Below are 18,252 nucleotides of genomic sequence, written 5' to 3' on the forward strand. Positions count from 1 at the left end.
GAAAGAGGAGTTAGCCATGATCATGACCACAGGGGAGATCTCTGGGAAAGAACACAGAAACACACAGTACCAGCATGGGAGCAGGAACTTGCTCGATCTAGCTATTGAGGCAGGAAAGGACAAGGCAGGAAGCACAGGAATGGATTCTGGTTGTTTAGTAGGTAACTCACCTGCTGCTTGATTCAGTTTTCTGAGTCAAGTAAGTGGTGATGTCACAAGTTGATGGAGAGACAGAGCAGGAGGTGAGGGGAGGCGTTGTTTCGGAGAATGGTGTAGCAAACACACCAGGCATGTGTTGTAGGAATGCTGACTGTGTGCCCATTAGAGGTCTGCCGTAGGGGATTTTTGATAAGAATTGTCACCACAGGTGTGTTTTTTCTAACAACGTTCAGCTGTTTGGGTTGAGGGGCAAAGTGTGTTGGTAATTGAGTTTACTGAGGGTTTGAGTTTGCCAACTAAATATAACAAAATGAGAGACGGGGCAAGGAAAATGTGTTTGCAAGGGATCAAAAATGGACCAAAGTAAGGAGGAAAGTGGGCACAGCACCGGGGTGTGGAGGGATAATGGACAGGGTCATGACAGGTCTTGCTTGATTGGTAACATGGGAGGCAGAGCCAAAGAATTTTCAAAAATATATCGTGAAGTGATAAAGAGGTAGAAAGTTGTAAACAGAAAGGCTGGCCAGAATAAAATGTTTTTACCCACACCGAAACAAATGGAGGACATATTTGGAGCACAATAGTCTCTTTATGCTTGCATAAAGAGACAACTTAAACTGATCCAGGATGAAGAAAAGACCTTCCCTGCGCAAGAAAAAAGAATGAGAACAAAAAAGGAATCAACTTTTGATTTCTCATTGCTTTCCCTGGATTCAAGAGGACAATGGTGTGACATTTTCAAAATGACTTTCATCAATGTATTTTAAAAAAATGCAACCTGCCTAACGTAATCCTAGTGCAATAGGAAAAGCTTATCAAGGGTCCACTGAACATAGTGCCATGAGTTCATGCAGAGCTCCCTAGCCATGTATAAGATAAAGGATTTCTGGCTGAAGTTCCAGGTAATGGTGCCTGCAATTAGCTCTTAAATGGTTAAGAAAAGAAAAAAAAAGAGGGAGAAAGTAAATCTGGCAACATCTTAACAATTGGTGGAACTAGGTGAAATCTCAGATGTTAGTTCTATTACCTACCGCTTTTCAGTAGATTTAAAATTTTCAAAAAAGAAGTTGGGGAAAATAATAATAAAAAGATAGCCATCCTCAAAAACGAGATGAAGAGGGCCTGGGTGGCTCAGTCAGTTAAGCTTCTGACTCGTGATTTCGATACAGGTCATGATCTCATAAGTCGTGAGATCCAGCCCCATGTCGGGCTCTGTGCTCAGCAGGGAGTCTGCTTGGGATTCTCGCTCTCCTTCTGCCCTGCCTCTCCCCCACCCCTCAAATAAATAAATAAATCTTAAAAAAAAAAAAAGGCAAACAAGGTGCATGCTCCATTTATCAAAAATGGAACCACAGAAAGAAAACACAGTAATAAGCAGGGAGGACACAAAAAAACCCATCGGACTCTTGGACTAGAAATAGGTGAGGTTGTCCAGGAGATGAACTCCTGTGGGGGATAGTTCTGCTTCCCGAAAAGAAAGAGCTGAGCCTGGTGAGTGGCATGAAACTGCAGGCTAGGAAAGAGCTCGCCCTGCAATGAACACACTTTTTTAAGGTAGCCACACAGCCCAGGACTGGGGACCTCTGCTGCTGAGCTGTCTGAGCGGACAGGAGCACAATGTTACTGCCTTGGAAATTTGATTTGTGACACCTATGCAGGATGAGCACCTCAACCAAGACATGCCTTTGGACCCGGATGATGGTGGTTGGGGAGATGTAGCTGTAAAATGGCCTTGACATGGTAGGGAAAGATCTGAACAGCGAATAAAGAAGGGAGGAGGAGGAGAGGGAGGAGGAGGACTTGTGCCTGGAAACTTGAGGAATCCTGCAAAGGCACAGCAACAGGATGCTCAATGTCAGAGACTCTAGTTTAGCATCTGAACCATCTTGAGGACAGATGGGACTTTCAGATTCAACTGCTATTTATTGAGCAATTACTACATGCAAAGGCAAGCTAAAGGAAGCTTTCATGGGTTACTCCCCCATCCTCACATTTTATAGGTGGGGAACCAGAGGCTAAGGGATGTACAGGTACTCGCTCTAAGTTATATAGATAGTAAAAGGCAAAGTGGGGGACTTTCTAAACCAGGTTTATTATTATTATCATTATCATCATCATCATCATCATCATCATCATCATCAATGTGATACATGATCATCTGATTCACAAAACGGGATAAAATGGGTACAAAGTTCAACAGAAATGGCCGGGAGAGGAACTGGGACTTGGTGGGACCATCAAGGATGAGCAGAATTTACATAGGAAGAGAAGAAGGGGGTGCATTCCGAATGGGGCACGTAAATGACAAAACGGAGCTGGAAGGCACGGACTGTGTGGAGAGGTGGAGAGGACTTAGCGGAGACCCATCCAGCTGCATGTTCTACAACATGCAGCAGCAAACAAATGACTCCCGGCGCCAAACGGCGCATGAATTCTTTTTGTAGAAACATAGTGTTTCATGGCTACAGCACAATCCTGAGGAAGTGAATGGGAGTTTTCTCCCTGCTGTCAGGGGCATTCTCCTGGATGATTAACTGACAGTTCTCCAGCCAAGCCCCAGTTCCTTCTGGAGGCCATGACCCTTGGTGTGCACCTGCCACCGCAGACCGAGCAAGAAAATGTATTGTCTTCCTCTTTCTCTTCTGAGTCCTGCAGCTGCTGGGCTGCCTTAAGGAAATCTTCTTTACCTAGAGTGTAAACCTGAACTTCTCTGGTTTGCAGGGTCAAAGCTTCACATTTTTGGCACATTCAGGGAAGTGGTACTTCAGAAGCTGATTTGAAAAAGCCCGTTACTCGCATGGCACTGAGGGTTGTGCCCTCTTTCTTGCCTGTTTTCCACTTAGTGGCTTTCTGACCGCATTCCTCAACGCCACAGCCCCATCTTTGTGACAGCTGGAGCAGTTGCCTGGAATCTGGAGGAGACGGGCAGCGTCTCTCACATTCAGGAGCAGAGAGCCGTGACCCTAAAGGGAAAGCAAACTGAGCTGGGGGTGTGTAAATTCACAATTTGTCCCTCCATTCCAACAGTCCCACAAAGACAAAGCCAGTATGGTAACTGACTTATTTAAACGATTTTTGTGGCTTTCAAAGAATGAAAGTTTTATTTTCAGTCACAGAAACACTACAAGCTTCCTGGGGCTTGTTAGCAACATTTGGGGCATCTTTGAGTTGGGGCTGAAGCATTTACCAGGAAGAATTCTAGAAGCCAGAGACTTTGGGGGATTAAAAATAAGAGTAACCATCCCATGAGCACTTACTAAGTGCCACACAGTGTTCTAAGTGTTGCACATGAATCATCTCAGCTAATTTTATTTAATCTTAATGATGACTTTTTGTCATTCATTCATCAAACATCTGTTTGTTGTGGGCCTGTTTTGTCCAAGACACTGTTCCAGAGGAATGGAGACACAAAATCAACAGGAGGAATAAGTAAATCACATAGTGACATAGGAGGTGGTAACAGCTATGGAACTAATTGATTAGGAGAGATTCCAGGTTCAGGAATCCTGGAGTGAAGCAGGGAGAGGGTAGGAAGATCTGAGAAGGTACATTGTAACAAATGCGAGCAGAGCAAGAGGGTGAGCCCCCCCATATGTTGGAAGAAGAATATAGGCAGAGGGAACCACCGTGGATTTGGATTAACATAAGCAGGGAAAATAAAGATAATTTATTGGAAGAATATTAGAGAGTTTACTGAATAAGAAAAATGGAAATTCGGTATTATTTTTGTGCTAGGCAGAATAATGGTCCCCCAGCGTTGTCTGTGCCCCCATCCCAGGAAGCTGAGAATATGATAGTTTACATGGCAGGGACAATTAAAATTGCAGATAGGATTAAGGTTGCTAATCAATTGACTTTAAAATCAGATTTTTAAAATCAGATTACCCTGCTTTTTCCAGGTGGGCCCAATGTCATCATGAAGGGTCTTTAAAATGGCAAGAGGAGGGACACATGGGTGGCTCAGTTGGTTGGGAGTCTGCCTTCGGCTCAGGTCATGATCCCAGCGTCCTGGGATCCAGTCCCACATTCGGGTCCCTGCTCAGCGGGGAGGCTGCCTCTTCCTTTGCCTGCCGCTCTCCCTGCTTGTGCTCTCTCTCTCTCTGACAAATAAAATCTTTAAAAAATAAAAATAAAAGATGAAATGGGAAGAGGGAGGAGATGAGAAGAACCAGAGAGACAGAAATGTGAGAAGGACTTGTCCAGACCCTGTTGGATTTAAAGATGGGGGAAGGGGCCATGAGCCAGTGAGCCCCGCATCCTCGAGAAACTGTTTCTAGTCAGAGAAACACATTCTCCCCTGGAACTCCCAGGAGTAAGTGACTAGCCTTGGCGACACCTTGATTTTAGCCTAGGGAGTCTTCACTAAGTTTGTGGTGGCAATTTGTACAGCTGCTATAGGAAACTACCAGAAGCGGATCCACAGAACACTTCCCAAAGGCTCGTCCACCACAGGCTCCGGGAAAGAGAGGCACCGGGAAGCAGGTTGGTCTTTTCAGATGACCCAGGATGAACCCGCTTCCGCGACTTTCCTTACCTGGGTCACGGCTTCTACCATCGGATTGTACCTTGTCGGTTTGGAGAGCACCAGGGTCGGCGCAGCTGGAGCTGAGAAAGAGAGGGAAGAAGATGGGATCGGGGTGGGGGGGCGGCGGCCAGGGCTCCCTGGCAATTGAGAAGTGCCCTGCGGTATTGGGTAGGAACCCCCCAACTTACAGAGGGGGAACCTGAGCGATTAAATAACTTTCCCAAGTTGAAACAAGTGAGATTTGACTTCAAACCTCTTTGCCTTCAAAACCCATGTTTTTTGTTTTTTGGGTTTTTTTAAAGATTTTATTTATTTATTTGACAGAGAGAGACACAGCGAGAGAGGGAACACAAGCAGGGGGAGTAGGAGAGGGAGAAGCAGGCTTCCCTCTGAGCAGGAAGCCCCATGCGGGGCTCCATCCCAGGACCCCGGGATCATGACCTGAGCTGAAGGCAGACGCTTAACGACTGAGCCACCCAGGCGCCCCAAAACCCATGTTTTTATCAGCTCAGCCAAACCGTTCCGTTGAAACCTGGCTCCTAGTGATGCTGTTGCCACATCAGTGCGTCACCAAATCCCTGCAGTGGTGTGTTCAGGCGGCCTCGTTTGTTCACGACCGTGTGTTAGTCAAGTGCACTGCACCTTGCTGCAGGATTGCGCGCAAAGTTAGCGTGCGCCATGGCATAGACCTTAGTACCTTATCATTCTCTTCCTCGCCCCTGTCTTTTCTACTCTCCCCCTGCCTTTTTCCATCACTGAAGGACCAAAGGGAGTTTTCTGATTCTCCGGCTATAGGGTTCTGTTTAATTAAATAAGGAATCTCAAACCCCAATTTATCTGATAAGCAACATCTTTCCACGACGTAGTCGGGCTTGCTCATGATCTTATTACTTTTTAACCTAAGTTTCTGTGCTTTTTCTCATCCTTTGAGATTCAAGTTGAGCTACTCTTTGTGCGTACGTAGGTAGCAGGCCATCTGTTATTTCTGCCTGCCAGCCTTCCTCCCCTCTTCTCTCGCTAAGAGTGTCCTCATTTTTCTGTGAGAACCACCCCAACCCCCTGGCATCCAGTCTTGGTAGCTCTATCAATCAAAGTGTCGCAGCCTCTCCTGGCCAAGAGGTGGGACTAGACACAAGCTTAGCCAATCAGACTTCCTGGGAATTTGAATCTAGAGGCCAGTGAACCAAGTATGAAAAACGGTTGAAGCTGGTTCACCAACGTATTTCGTGGTGAATGTCTTTTCTGAGACCATGAATTGTTGGGGAGTTTTCTGTAAATATGGTACTGGCCAATTTTCACTTTTTCTTAGTGTCAATAAGCTCTCCATAACCTGCCAACAAATTATTTTTAATTTTCCTTGCCTGTGTCGACACAAGTCACTGTCGGTTACTTGCAATTAAAACAAACAAATAAACTTAACTGATAAAATCTTGCCTCTTGACTAACTAGCTTAATTTACTTAGGCTTTAATATTTTGTGCTTCAAAGGCTCTTAGCTATGTTACTAAATATGACTACCTTCCATTAATTAAGAAGTAGATTTTGCTACCTAACATCTACATGTGTGGGTTTTTTTTTTTTAATTATAAACCCCAAGTTTGGAATAAAGCAACTTATCCTGCAATTTATCTGATAACCAACATCTTTCCTTTATTTAGTACCCCCCCCTGGCTTTTTTAGGAGTAAGTGAGCAGAAATATGGTCCAAAATGTCAAGCCAGAGTCCCTTTCTTATCTGCTTTATAATTTACAGAAAACTCCCCCCAAATTCATCTACCTCTTTGTATGATGTCTACATAAGAGTAAAATTCTGGAGTGAAGGTAGTCTCTTGAAAATACAAAATTGTACTTGGAGAGAGTAATTTATTGTATGTTAATATCCTTTAGTATTAACACTTTCATTTGGATTACTTTATCATGATAGTGGTGTAACATAGCCACAAATTTTAAGTTCTGGCCAATGGCATATAAGCAGATTTGCTGCATACCAGTCCCATTTTCTCCTTCCTGCAGAATGGATTATAGATATGATGGCTGGAGTCCAAGTAGCCATCTTGGGCCATAAGACGGAAATCACAGACTGAGGATAGGGGAGCATCAAGAGAGAAGGTGCCTGAGTCCATGATAACTTAATGAGTCTACTCTGTCAGCCCTGTGCATCCAAACATTTTTGTGCAGATAAAAGAAAAATACATTCTTATCTTGTTTAAACCCGTGTTACTTGGATTTTCTGTCAGTTGCAAATACCATAGGAATTTAAACCCTAAGTGATATAGCTAGCTATATTCCAAAGGAGAACCTACCTCCCACCCCTACCCCTTGCCATATATGCATACTTCCCTTAGCCTCCTTGGATGATCTTAAATATGGTACAGGATAAATTGCCTTTAACTGTCAAAAAAATACTATGCAACACACATGTTAAATATTAAACATGCCTGTTATATCTATGTCAATGAATACAGAGTCAATGAATATTCCTAGATAGGCTTGGACTTGAGCTTCTCCTCACCCACACCCACTGAAGCTATATTCTGTCCCTGATCTACAGGGAAAGGTCTTGGGCTACATTGGCCTCTCTCTTCCTGCCATGCAACTTTATGGATTTCCCAAAACTCTCAGGAAGACTCCAACTTTGGTCTTCTTCAAGGTCATATGGTTTTAACCCTGTCTTCACCACATATCTGCTTTTTGGCTTTGGGAGATATATTGAACCCCTTGGTGCCTCTATTTCCTCACCTACAAAAATGAGAATAATCTTGGAGAGTTGTCGTAAGGATGAACAAAATAATGCATGTAAAGCTCTTAGAGCCTGATGTATAGTAACTCCTCAAATAGTGTCAGTTCAAATTATGACTGTTATTTCATTCCAAAAGAGAAAATATGAAAGTCATAAGGACCTTGACAAGGGAAAACTCTGCCATCTGAGGAGACAGGTAGACAGGAGCCTAGATGGAGTACTGTCTTCCTAACCATCACTGTAAAACCAAGGTCCTACTCCATGATAAGAAGATAGCTTTGGGTGCAAAGATATATATCATCCCCATTTCTCATCCTTTTTACTTAAAATTGCTTTGTATCAAATAGGTCTTTTTCTCTCCTTAGAATCCCAGAGGACAGCAGTGATGTCTTCCTAAAAGGAGAGCTCCTTGGGGTTGAAGATGGCCTACTCATTTTAGTCATCTCCATTCCATCTTGGCTTACTCTGCTTCCCTGACTCACTGGTCTCTCCCAGGGGCTCCTGCAAAGTCAAACATACGATAAAGAGGCCCTCACCCAACTGACCAGGAGAATTGCTCTCTCCCCCTCCTTCAAGGACACCCCTAGACTTTCTGAAATGAGGAATTTGCCGTTAGGCAAATTTTATCTTTTTTGTGTTTTGCAAATTTTATCTTTTTAATTTTTTTTTCTTGAATTCTTTTCCCTACCTTATAAAGTCATTTGCAGGAACTTAACTTCTTCTAGATTTTTTAAAGTGTCTTTTTTAATAGTCATCCTCGAAACAACATAAAACATGGCAAACAATTCTCAGTGGAACTATTTGCTTTCCAGTTAGTATATAAAATTATGATGGCAGAGAATTGAGGATTTAAGGGATTTGAGCTTCATGACTTTTTTCTTTTTCTTAAGGAAAAAAAAAAATGTAGCCCTCATTTAACACTGTCTCTTGGTGGTTTCGAACCAGTTCCTTCTCAGTGTTATCTGATTCTGGCAAATTTACCAGGAAGACAAGATTACAGTGCCCACACTCTTCTTCTCAATCTTTCCGGAACCTTATTTGTATCTCTGTGTCAACACAGTGAAGAAAAGATAGTGTTTCATTTGGAGAGGCCCACAGCTACTGGCATGCTCCTTAATTAGTGTCTGTGACCAGTTAGCATTGTTTAGATTTCATTCAACACACTTACCCAGAAACGTACTTTTTCTCAGCTGCTGTGGTATGCACCAGCTGTCTTTAATCTGTCAGGACCCAATTCACAGACCAAAAATTCTGTTATGAGCACAAATGTCTGAGAGTGGGCTTTTGTTTATTTTCTGCTTAGGAGACAACTTCCATCTATTTCTGCCATTAAAAATAAATAAGTGAGTAAACAAATACCCAAACAAACACAACAGGCAAAAAGCACAGTATCTCAAGTCCAACTAAACTAAAGTTTGGCTCACGTGGACGTTGCACCTCTTTTTGGTCAAGTAATTACTGCTCTTAGAAATAATAAACTCGTTCCTAAATGCCATTTTGAAGACTAAACAAATCCATGACAAAGCAGAAGAACAAAGAAGCTCATGGTTTCAGGCAAAAAGGTCATTATTTCCATTGGCCAAGCCACACACATTACAGTTCTTATAAAAGCATGCCACTGAATGCTACCTTGGTTCACATTCTCCTTTCCTAAATGTGTGAGTGGGACTGTCTGCACACAGTGCTTGCCTACACACCTGGGCGCATTCCCCTCGTTCCAACACTTGGGGCAACGGGACACTCTTGTTAAGGTTATGTGGAATTGGATGTTGGTAGTAAGGAGATCCCAGCCCCCACTGGAGCCTTGACTCTGCATTCCCCTAGTCACTTATGCATGCTGTATTATGACTTCTGTTTCTATGACTTCATCATGTTATAACGCCAGCACTCAGTACACTTTTGGGCATGCAGTGGGTAGTTAGTATCTGTTTAATGAATAATAAAAAGCAACACTTTATACCTGTGTATTATCCTCCAGGCACTGTGCCAAGGCCTTTGCAAGTGTGAACTCATTTAATCCTCACGACAGTTATTATTGTTCCAGTCCACAGTTGAGGAAACCGGGACATTGAGAGAGAGTGCCACTGGTTCTTAAGGGGCAGAATTCATATTTAAATCCAGGAAGTCAGATTCAAAAAATATGGTTTTGACCACCACACTACACTTCCTCTCTCTGCCCACATCTAACCCCCAGGCCTATTTGCCTCACCTAACCTGGTGGTCCCTGAGGTCTCTTCTCTTCCATAGACTGTAGTTCTAGCCTATGATTCTTGGAGAACTAATGGGGCACAGAGAATCTTCCATTACCTACCCATCCCCCCCCTTTACATTCCTTGGTCTTAAATTCTTGATAAGATTACATAAGGGAGCAGGGAACCATGGTTTTCCCTTCTTCTAGAAATAAAAGTCTTCCATAAAAAAAATGCAAGTATCAGAACAAACAAGAAAATTGCACATGGTTCCCATTCTTTCAGTATCATTTTAATATAAAATTAGTTGATAGGTATAAGGATTCCTAGAATTCCGTTCAGTGGCTGAACATCACCAAAAATGAACCAACACAGTTTACCAGGGACCTGTGACAGCACAAAGGGCCCTTAATAATATGTGAGAGACCAGAAAGCACAGGCTCCGTCCTGAGCCAGCCACCGAAGAGGTGTTAGGGAACCACAGAGGGAAGAGAGGAAGTAGAAACTGTAAAATGTGTATATTTGTTTTCCCCAAGAAACTAGGCTATGAGGGAAAGGAGAGAGGGTCATTGGCAACAACTGGGACACAGAGATGAAGAGAGATTTGTTTAAATATTGATAAATATGTCTATAACTTGCTGAGAAGTAACCCGTTGATAGTAAGAGGTGGAAAATGCCAGGTGATGGGGAGGGATTAGGTATAAAATGTGAGTCTGGCCCTCCTTAGATAGGAGGGTGTGGGATGGAGAAAAATAATCTTGAAGAGAAAGAAAGGTACCTTTTCCTTTTACAAAGAAGAAGTGAGAATGGGTTCCATGTGGTCTCAGCTGATTCACTTCTCAGACTGGAATCTTGAGCTAACAGGCATAGCAAACTGAAAACCATCTTTGGGAGGCTTTACTGACCCCACAAACAGCTCCTCCAGGAGAAGTAAAGGAAAAACTCATTGCAAAATGCTAGTGGCTACTGCTGGTTATATTCAAATGAGGTGGCCCATTTTATAGCTATAAACAGGTATGGACGTCTGGGGAATGGGACCCCAAACAGCTGATGCTGCTCTCAATCAACCATCTGGGTCCTTAAAGAAAATATGTGTGCAGTAAAGAAAACAAGGCTAAGTGACACATTCCATGAATGTATATTAAACACTCCCTATGGGCAGGACGCAGGTGCTAGGGATACAGCAATGGACAAAATAAAGTCCTCTTCTCATGAGATTTACATTCCATCTCCAAATTTATCAAGAAAAGTGTGACCTCAGATTGTCAGCCAAGCTGTCTATTCTGCCTGCTGCCATCCCAGAGACCACCCTGAGATGTGAGAATGGCTGCACCTGCCATTCTTAATGGCAAGCTAGAGAAAGTGAAAGAGGCAGAACGTTTGCCCTCACAACGAAAGCAGAACTGGTGAAGGCCACCTGTCTCAACAAGGGAGGAGGGAAGGAAGCTGCCCACATCCTGGCAATGACCTGGAGAGGCAGAGAAGGGGCTGCTGATGGGCCTTACCCCCTAGGCAGTGTCCTCTGAGATCTGGTGTCCTCTCTGGCCTCAGGAACCCAAGAGACATCAATAGGAGTCCACACCCATGCATGCTAGGACCCTAACTCCACACAACAAGGGCACTGAAGCCTCTAGGCAGTGACCACTTCAATGTCCTAAAACTGGACCAATTCATAAAAACTCTTCTTTGGGTAGTGAAGGGAAGTTGGAGAAAAAGCAAAGAGGGACCATGAATTTCCTAGCTCCCCCAAACTAAAATTCACCCTCATTTTCCTGTTCTTTCTCCTATTAACCCCTGCGTTTGACAGCCACACCAATGGCCCAGTTTCTTGCCTCGGGTCTCTTGGGGGGACCACACCACTCATGACCACTCATGAAGCCATTTCTCCAATTCTTACTGCCATTCTTACATTTTCTGCTGCAACCAACAAGACGGGCAGTCTCAAGTCACAATGCCTTTTAAACACTTGTTCAGAGTCTCCCAATTCCAAGGTCAGCACTCACCCAAATAACACAGTAACATAAAATACTTCGAGCTGAGACAGAAAATAGAAGATTCCCCATTATTTTCCCTTAGGTTCCCAAATCATCATGTGGAAGAAATTAAATTGGTCTTCAACGCCATTGACAATCTTGACTCAATCTGTCTTTTTGATCTTGAGCTACAGTTTGTCCAATATACATTTTGTACTTGCTGTTTTCTTGTTGGCTCCAGACCCTGGCTTGATCTGTGTATTCCTTTGCCTTTACTTCAAAAGCATAATCTCCCACCCGACCTGTCCGATCTCTTCCCCACCTGTTTACATAGATACTTCTCCCATCCCTCTTCTTCCAAGCAGTTTTCTCCTGCCAACCTCAGCCCACGGTACTCTCCTTTCTCCGAACTCATAGAATGTCCATTATTTGTAGCTAAAAAGGGTTCTGGATCCAATGCCAGTGTGTGGGTGTGTAGGCTTTCCCCCACACATCCAACAAGCCCGTCTCCAACACCAGCTGGGGACCCTACAACTGAACTTAATTCTGACACTACCTACTGGAGATTTCAGATCCCACAGGTGAAGGTCTCAGGCCCACAAGACTACGCCATGCCCCACTTCACATGCCTGTTGCAAGTCCAGGTTACCACCCGTGCTTCTGACTGACTGTCTACAGACTGAAGTTTCCCACCACCTCCTCCTCAGGTTCAGTTCATTTGCTAGAATGGCTCACAGACCTCAGAGAAATATTTTTGCTACTAGATCATCAGTTTATTATAAAAGGACATAATTCAGGAACAGGCAGATTGAAGAGCTGCTTAGGGCAAAGTACGGGGAAGGGGCACAGAGCTTCGGAGCCCTCTCCAGAGGCCATTCTCCTGGAATCTCCATGTGTTCCCCAACCCAGAAGGTCTCTAAACCCCATCCTTCGGGTTTTTATGGAGGCTTCATTGCACAAGCATGACTGATTAAGTCATGGGCCATTGGCGATTGATTCAGCCTCCAGCCGCCCCCCCCCCCCCCACCACGGTTAGGGCAGGGCAGGGTGGGTGATGGACTCAAAGTTCCAACCCTCTAATGACTTGATTGGGCCCACTGGCAACCAGCCCACATCCTTATGAAACCTAAGTGCCTTTGAGAAGTTACCTTATTAACACAACAAAAGACACCTTGGTAACTCTCTCACTTAGGAAATCCCAGAGGTTTTAGGAGCTCTGTGCCAGAAATGGGGAAGAAGACCAAATATATTATTTCTCACTGTAAATCACAGTATCCACAGTAGCTCTCCCTGAGATTTAGCATTTACAGTCATGTGTATGTGCCTTGCTTCTGATAAATTACAACTCCATAAAGAAGTCCTCAGTAAGCTGAAAACACCTACACAGCATCTTGCATGTATTTGGTATGCAATAACCATTTTTATTTTAAAAACTACATATACCTTGTTTATCTTATAGAGGATTTAAACAGGTGGCTTCTGTATATTGATTGATTGGATGATTCATTAAAGGATTGCTCATCTTTATATATATATATGTATGTATAAACTTGGCGTTCATACAGCATGAAAGGCCTTCAGTAAATGAGGCAGATCACCAGTGCCAACCTGCTCAATCATGGGTTGCAAGTTTGGAGGTAAATTACAGTATTGCATATACCCTTTTGCTGCACAGGTTTAGAATCTGAGGTTAAATTTCCTCCTCCACCTATAACACACATAGTGAAACAAATATAGAAACAAATAATAAGGAAGTAAGTTATAGATGGTCCTTTAGAAGTCAATTTCATCTGTGCATCTAACCATAAAAGCAGCATCTGCTTTGCTAAATACAGGTGTTTTATATCCTTGTCATTAATTGGAGGGGACATTATGTCATCATACATCAACAGTTAAGGTTGGTTAAAGTGCCACTTATCTCAGGTGCTGTCATTAATCAGGTTCTTTTCAGCTTGGTGACTCCAGAGGCTTGGCTCAAAGCTGCTCTACGTGAACGGGCTTTCCCTGTGGGTTTAAGGTGCCTTTTTATTATCATTTTGAATGAAAACCTTGGAACCCTGACATAAGTAGCCATTAAGGTAACTGTTCTGATGTTTCAGGGAAACGTTTCCCTCATCATCTTCATCTCCCCCACTCCCCTGCGCCTCCACCAAACAGCCACCCTGGATAGAAAGGCACATCAACACAAGCTGTTGTCTCATCATGGTTTAACCCATTAATGGATTTCAGCGAACCAACTATAGTCCATCTGGCACTTAAACAGAACTCTAAGGCAGAACCTTCTCTTTCTGCCCGACACCTATAACACCCAAATGCCTTCTTGGCTCCCCCAAACCCACGGTGTGATGACCATCCCAGATAGATTCCAGGGTGCATTCTTCCTTAGTCCGCTTTCATTGAGAAGACCTGGTGCCCTTCATCGTGTTCCTTCAAAGCCGTTGGAAGTGGCATAAGTCATTCTAGGTTAAGTTGTCAGGGACAATGATGGTGGCACTTAAAAATCTTGGCCTTTAAACTGTTATCATCTAAACTCTGAAAATTAACATAAAGTGTTTAGGCATCAGGTTGATAATTCAAGCAGGGGGCCATGTGGTCCATATCAAATTCTCATTCAGGGAGCCCATACAATACCCTGAAAATAAAATTCCCTCCATATCCCAAGTTGGTGTCTCTGACTGTCTCAACTTGTGCAAGAGATTGGAAGAATAAGGGGAAGGGTATTTTTATCATCCATTCGTTCATTCAGTGGATACTGTATTGCCTGTGAGGAGCATTGTCTGCATCACCATATACTGATGACGAGAAACAGACAGCTCTCGCCCTCAAGACTTTACAGGGTGAATGGGAGAGAAATCAACCAATAGCAACTTAAAAACAAAAAGGTAATATCGTAACTGTGAGTAGTTCTTCAGATGAAAACGTTATGTATCCATGCAAACAAACAAACATACTGTGATCTGAAGTATGAATTAAAGGTCAGTCACAGGAGGGTGGGGTGCAATGAAGAGTATTCCCAGAGAGGGAACTGGAAGCACAAGGTGCTGGGGGAGGAGAAAGCAGGGCAAATTCCAGAAATTGGGCCCCCAGTCGGCAGAATCCTAAGAGGCCCCAAGGTCGTCATCCTCTGGGTAGACACACCCTACATAATTTCCGAGACTGTGAATATGATGGATTTTGCTCCCATGATTAGGTTATGTTATATATACAGTTAACTTTTAGAAAGAAAGATTATCTAAGCAGGTCTGATCTAATCACATGAACCTTTTGAATCTCAGTCTAGAAGTCAGAAGACAGGGTCAGTCAGAGATTCAAATCGTGAACAGGATTCGATGCACCATTTCTGTTTTGGAGAGGGAGGGGGCCACATAACAAGGAACGTGGATGACCTCACGTAGCTGAGAGCAGCCCCGGTTGGCAGCCGGCCAGGAAACGGGGCCTCGAGTCCTACACATGCAAGAAACTGAATTCCCTCAACAGCAACAATGAGCTTGCGTGTTAACTTCTTAGGGCCGCCGAAACATAGACATTTAACCTCTCACGTTTCAGAGGGCTGGAAGTCTAGGATTGAGGCGTGGGCAGGGTTGGGTCCTTCTGAAGCCTGTGAAGGACAGTCCAGCTCCAGGTCTCTCTTCTTGGCTTATCAATGGCCTTTGTCTCCTCCCTGCGTCTGCACATCTTCCTCCCTCTCACATGTCTGTCTCTGTATCATTTCTTCCTCTTACAAGGGCACCAGTCATATAGGATTAAGATCTACCGTATGACCTTATTTTAACTCGATCACATCTGTAAAGACCTTATGTCCAAATGAGGTCACGTCCTGAGGTACTGTGTTTGGGTTTGGGTCTATTTTGCAGTCCTGGGTCACGTTCTATGGTTCTGAATTGGGGGGAGGGGAAGAAGAGAGACATAATTCCACCTATAGAGCTTAGAATGTGGATTTTCCCTCAGAGCCTCCAGGCGAGATCTCAGTCTAGCCAACAAGATGACTCTGCCTTGTGAGATCCTGCGCAGAGAAGCCAGGCGCGCCATGCCTGAACTCATGCCTACCGAACTGTGAGATGATAAATGAGTGTTGATTTAGAGCGGCAGAGCTGGTGGCCATTTGTCGTGCAGCCATAGAAATGAATAGGGCCAGAGCTTGGTGACTGAGAAGGCTAGCATCGTGGGAGGGGCCAGACCACAGGGCCACGAGGGCAGTGGTAAAAAACTCTGTGCTCTTTAGCCTGAGAACGAACGATGAGGGTGATAATGACACGATCAGAATTTCCTCTGTAGGGCTTTTCTTTTTGATCTTTGCTCTTTTCCTCTCCTTCTGAATGAACGTTCCAAAGGACTGCGTGGCCTCAGAGAAAGGCGGGCAGCCACGTCCCGCATTGATCATTCCAGCCTATTGAAAAGGAAGAAGGAGAAAGAAGAGAACAGAGGGAGGATAAACACCCTTTTTCTAGGACTCACTCTGAGTCTGGGTAGGATTCTGAAGCGTTTTCTTTTCTTTTTTTTTAATTCTATTTTATTATGTTATGTTAATCACCATACATTAGTTTGTGATGTAGGGTTCCATGATTCATTGTTTGCATATAACACCCAGGGCTCCACGCAGCGCGTGCCCTCCTTTATACCCATCACCGGGCTGACCCATCCCCCACCCATGAGAGACTATGGCCTCGGAGAAACAAACTGAGGGTTCTGAAGCATTTTCTGATTTAATTCTCACAACAAGCTTATGAGCCTCATTTTGTCCACGATGAACTGAAGTATCCAGAGATTTCGGAACATCCTCAAGGTTGTCAGCTCAGGGGGGACATCACTGAGATTTGAATCCAGGCCTGACTGGCTCCCAGGTTCATTCTTCAAACTCAATGCCCTAAAACTGTGCACCCCTCCAGCCTTGGCCACTGATGTTTAATAGTGCGTGATACATCTCGTCTGAGCCTTGGGAGACTCCTACGGGTCAGGCAGGACAGGCGTGAGTGCAGAGAAGGAGGTTACCTTAGCATTAAGGGTCAGGAAGATTGGCTCAGCTGAAGAACTGCAACAGACCTTGTACGGGAGCCCCGACACCTACCTGGTGGGTCCCCTTCATTCTCCTCCTTTTTTCTTGCCTGAATAAATTGTCAGTGCCAGGCCACAAGGGTGGTAGAGCTTGGTAACAAATCCTCCCCGGAGATGTGAGGTGAAGTAAAGGGTTTTCTAAGCCCCTCTCAAGAGCATCTAAGCTCGGAATTGTCCTCAGCAGCACCTGGGAGCATTGCACATTCCAGCTGGTCAGTACTGCGGAATGCAGGATGCAGAGCCAGGAATGAATCCTGCTGATCCGTCCCAGGGCCCTTTTGAAGATTTCCAGAAAACATTCAAGTCACCGGACAATGTTCCCACAATCACTAGCTGTGAGAAGTGTTAAGTTAAACTGATCAAATGCCCTGAAAACAATGGTAAATATTCTATGTATTTCTGGCAGTGAATTACAAGAAGTCACATCTTCTTATGTTCCCCTAGAGAATTATTACATTTTACATTCTTTACCTTCTTATAAAAAGAAGGGTGCACTACTTTTCTAGCATTCTTTTACATGTCTTTGATAAATTACTGTAACCAGATTAGGGAGATAAAATAACCAGTCTATTAATTACAGTGATTATTGTTTAATGGAAAATGGGATTCTAGGCAAAATGTGTAGGAAGAAGAAAGCTTAGCAATGCATTATATAGATGTGGTATTTTATCTTAAGGAGTAAGATAAGTGTCCAGTCTGTTCCACAATCTACAGAATATGTTCATTAACTCTGCAAGATTTATATGTATAATTGACCATAATATTTTAACACTATTTGCTTGATTTGGCGGTACATGAGGAACAAGGAAAAACTGTAACTTCAATTAAATTGAGTAAATCCCTCAACGAACATGTAAAAGGCCAGGTCTGCCCCACAATGTGGGAAGGAGAGAGTTGAGCAATGTTTTAAAAAAAAAAAAAATTTTTAATTGAAACAAGGTACTGCTTCAGTTTTAATTTGTTGGCAATTTATTTTATAAATGACAGGGTTTGGAAGGAGAGCTTTCCCCACATCACTTATCCTCATAACTAATCTCAAATACAGCCAAAAGTGTAACTTGGGCATAAATGTTGATACTTTCTAAAAGAGAAGCTTAGCATCAAATCCTGACTCGACCACTAGCCGACATCAGATCTTGTCTCACTTTCCTCAGCTGTAAAAATGAGAATAAGCATTATATCTGCCTCTTTGGAGGTATGTAGATGAAAGCAAGAGTCTGGGGAGCCTGGGTGTCTCAGTCGGTTAAACAACTGCCTTCAGCTCAGGTCATGATCCCAGGGTCCTGGGATCCAGCCCTGTGTCTGGCTCCCTGCTCAACAGGGAATCTGCTTCTCCCTCTCCCTCTGCCCCTCCCCCTGCTCATGCTCTCTCTCTCTCTCTACCTCTCTCTCTTTCTCTCAAATAAATATGTAAAATCTTAAAAGAAAGAAAGAAAGAAAGAAAGAAAGCAGGAGTCTGCAAACTATGGCCAAATCCCTCCAGCTACCTGTTTTTCTGTAGGGCCTGCAACCTATATTTTTAAATGGTTGAGAAAAAAGATCAAAACAACCATACTGTCTTGCGACATGTGAAAATGTTATGGCATTCAAACTTCAGTGTCCCTAAATAAAGTTTT

General features: G+C 43.7%; 1 pseudogene; it reads left to right on the top strand.

The window, feature by feature from the left end:
* Positions 1 to 1,025: 1,025 nt before the first annotated feature.
* The window catches only part of LOC118356244, a 48,748-nt pseudogene continuing 31,521 nt past the window's right edge, over positions 1,026 to 18,252 (top strand).

The sequence above is a fragment of the Zalophus californianus genome, chromosome 14 (genome assembly GCF_009762305.2).
Source record: "Zalophus californianus isolate mZalCal1 chromosome 14, mZalCal1.pri.v2, whole genome shotgun sequence".
Lineage (NCBI taxonomy): Eukaryota > Metazoa > Chordata > Mammalia > Carnivora > Otariidae > Zalophus > Zalophus californianus.